This window comes from Schistocerca gregaria, chromosome 6, assembly GCF_023897955.1.
Source record: "Schistocerca gregaria isolate iqSchGreg1 chromosome 6, iqSchGreg1.2, whole genome shotgun sequence".
Taxonomy (NCBI): domain Eukaryota; kingdom Metazoa; phylum Arthropoda; class Insecta; order Orthoptera; family Acrididae; genus Schistocerca; species Schistocerca gregaria.
In genome coordinates this window covers 184,208,134-184,211,845 of record NC_064925.1, presented here as the reverse complement: position 1 = coordinate 184,211,845, position 3,712 = coordinate 184,208,134, and positions in this window count along the sequence as shown.

Here is a 3,712-nt window from a genome sequence, read left to right as displayed (position 1 = left end):
CCATTAGATGGGCAACTTGAAACTGAGATTGTGCACCTTTTCATCCCTTTAATAATGTCTATCGGGTTTCGACATCAAATGTTTCAGATAATTACATAATTTTGTTCCATTAATTCGTCCTCTTGCGAGTCTACCAGCCAACAGCCCGAGTTCATTAGAAATGTTAATCGACTTCACTGTCTCTATGTAAGACACGCCACGCTTCTCTGATGCCATCGATTACGCTGTTTGCGGCGTGGCGGTAATCACAGATCGATCTGCAGACGCCTGTGCAGTCTGCACATCGGTTCTGAACGCTGCCACACGGCAGCACCCCGGCAGATCACTGAAATGTCGTGTCGTCGATCACAAAGCGAGGCCTCGTTGCTGGAAGCTGCAGATGCCGTGCCGTTAGAGTTTACGACGTGCATTCCTCACCGTTCTAAGGGTCGTTACAAAGATCGTGCACGGCGCCGAGTATATAACAGTAATCGTTCGCCACACAGCACTCTACTACAAGCCACAGAGTTTCGCTGCCGCTGCAGCTGCAATAACCTGGAAAAATGCTATAACAGCATCACGATTCGAAAACACGCAGGAAACGCTGTAATCTCTCCAGCATCTGTGTCGGCGGATACCTGCTCAACAAGTTCTTTGCAGTCAAGTGTTGATTGCACTGATGTATAAAAACCTTACGTTGTATGTTTGCAGGTCAGTGGTTTTGAAACTTTTTGTCCTGAACATAAACACCTGCGGCGCTAGTCGCCCGTGACTCCCGACTCGAATTTAAGCTTAGAAAAAAGAATAAGGTTAGTTATCAGTTGTTTACATATCATTTTTAATCTACTTGTGAAGCCATTACATCATATTCTTCCAACGAAATCAAATAGGAAGTACGATCATCAGTTCTTGAAACCAATAACTTTGTGAGCCCCGAGTAACGAGGGAAAAACTGTTATCGATATCTTGTGTAAGCTGATTGGTTTTTGTGTGTTTCTATTCCCTGCTCTGGAAAAGCAGCGTCAAACTGAGAAATTGAATGTTAATTCGCAGAAAGAATAAGTAATTGATTATCTAAATCTATAGTAATCATTAGTTTAACGTAATAGGTCTGCATCCTACTTGTTAAATAATTTGCATGTTTTCCTGCTATCGCACTAGACTCATCTGGGACCGCTGTATCGAATGGGTACGTAAAATGTACCTCTAAGTATCGTTTTCTTTGTAACGGAAAACAAACCGGCTCTTTCCATTGACACAGGGAATCGCTTGAAAGATTTGATGAGTAATATTTGTTGGGGCTGACAGCAGCCACCCATTGCAAAAGCGGAACTGTCCGTATCTCCCGAAACACCAGAAACAGCGCCTGACGACTGTTAGGAGAGACGCCCTGTATAAGATAAACATTAACAAAAGCAAAACATAGGTAATGGGATGTAGTCGTATTAAATCGTGCTATGCTGAAAGAACAAGAGTAGGAAATGAGATTCTGAAAGTAGACGGTAGTTTTGCTATTTGGGCAGCAAAATAACTGCTGATGGCTGAAGTAGAGGGAATATAGAATGTGTAATGGAAACAACAAGAAAAGGATTCTGAAGCAGAGAAATTTGTTAATATCGAATAAATACTTTTAGATGTTAGCAAGTCTTTACTGAAGATACTTATCTGACGTGTAGCTTTCTATGGAAGTAAAATGTGGGTGATAGTTCAGACAAGAAGCGAATATAAGTTTTTGAAATGAGCTGCTACAGAAGAATAATGAATATTCGATGGGCAGGTCATGTCACCAAAGAGGAGGTACTGAACAGAACTAGGAAGAAAAATTTGTGGGATGACTTGAGTATATGAAGGGGTCCGGTAGGACACATTATGAGACATGAAGGGTGTGTTTGTGTGTGTGTGTGTGTGTGTGTGTATGTGTGTGTGTGTAAGGAGGACGGGGCTACGCATTGTAGAGGGAGACCAACAGATGAACGTAGAAATCAAGTTAGAAAGGCTGTAGGTTGCAGTAGTTACTGGAATAAGCTTGCACTGGATATACCAGGTGATCAAAAAGTCAGTATAAATTTGAAACCTGAATAAATCACGGAATAATGTAGACAGAGAGATACAAATTAACACACATGCTTGGAATGACATGGGGTTTTATTAGAACCAAAAAAATACAAAAGTTCAAAAAATGTCCCACAGATGACGCTTCATCTGATCAGGATAGCAATAATTAGATTAATAAAGTAAGACAAAGCAAAGATGTTCTTTACAGGAAATGCTCCATATGTCCACCATCATTCCTCAACAATAGATGCAGTCGAGGAATAATGTTGTGAACAGCACTGTAAAGCATGTCCGGAGTTATGGTGAGGCATTGGCTTCGGATGTTGTCTTTCATCATCCCTAGAGATGTCGGTCGATCATGACACACTTGCGACTTCACGTAACCCCAAAGCCAATAATCGCACTAACAGAGGTCTGGGGAGCTGGGAGGCCAAGCATGACGAAAGTGGCGGCGGAGATCACGATCATCACCAAACAACGCGCGCAAGAGATCTTTCTCGCGTCTAGCAATATGGGGTGGAGTGCCATGCTCCATAAACATCGTGCGTTCCAGCAGGTGTTTATCAGCCACGCTGGGGATGATACGATTCTGTTACATATCGGCGTACCTCTCACCCGTCATGGAAGCAGTTACAAAACCAGAATCACGCATTTCCTCGAAGAAAAAAGGCCCGATAACGGTAGATGTGGTAAATCCAACCCATACCGTTACTTTATCGTCGTGCAATGGAGTTTCCACGACAGTTCTAGGATTTTCTGTAGCCCAAATGGGCGTTGACAGACCCTCGGAGCGTGAAAAGAGCTTCGTCGGTTCACATCACGTTACTCAACCAATCGTCATCTTCCACCATCTTTTGAAACGTCCACATCGCAAATGCCCTCCGCTTCACTAAATCGCCAGGTAGCAGTTCATGATGCCGATGGATTTTGTACGGATAGCATCGGAGGGTACGCCTAAGTGCCAACCAAACAGTTGTGTATGGAACACCGGTGCGACGTGCGACTGCACGAGCGCTGACTTCCCCGTGTATAGACGAACCCGCTACAGTCTTCATGTCTTCCTGAGCTGTCACAGCAGCATTACGTCTTGTGCTCGGACGGCCACTACGGGGTCTATCGTCTAAACAACCCGTGGCTTCGAACTTCGAAATCATTCTCGACACAGCTGCATTTGTCAACGGACCTTTACCCGTTCGAATCCCCTTCCTATGGCGATAGGATCGTAACGCTGAACTAGCACATTCCCCATTCTGATAATACAGCTTCACTAAAAGCGCCTTTTGAGGTAACATCAACTTGCTGCGACTGCTGCAGAATCTGATTCTCTCTCTTATTACAGCTCCTTTTATACACGATTGTTATGCGCAGTCATTGACGTTTTGATGTCCAGCGCCATCTGTCGGACATTTTGTGTTATTTTTTTTGTTCTAATAAAATTCCATATGATTCGAAGCGTGTGTGTCAATTTGTACCTCTCTATCTACATTATTCCGTGATTTATTCAGTTTTCAAATTTATACTGACTTTTTGACCGCCCGGTAGTTGCAAAGAGAATTGCATTAAACCATTTTTCGGACTGAAGACCACACCACCATCATCACCACCACCAACAACGGTAACAACAACGACAAGAATAGCAACTTGGATTCTGGACGAGCCCCGCTGCTCTCTAGAGTGG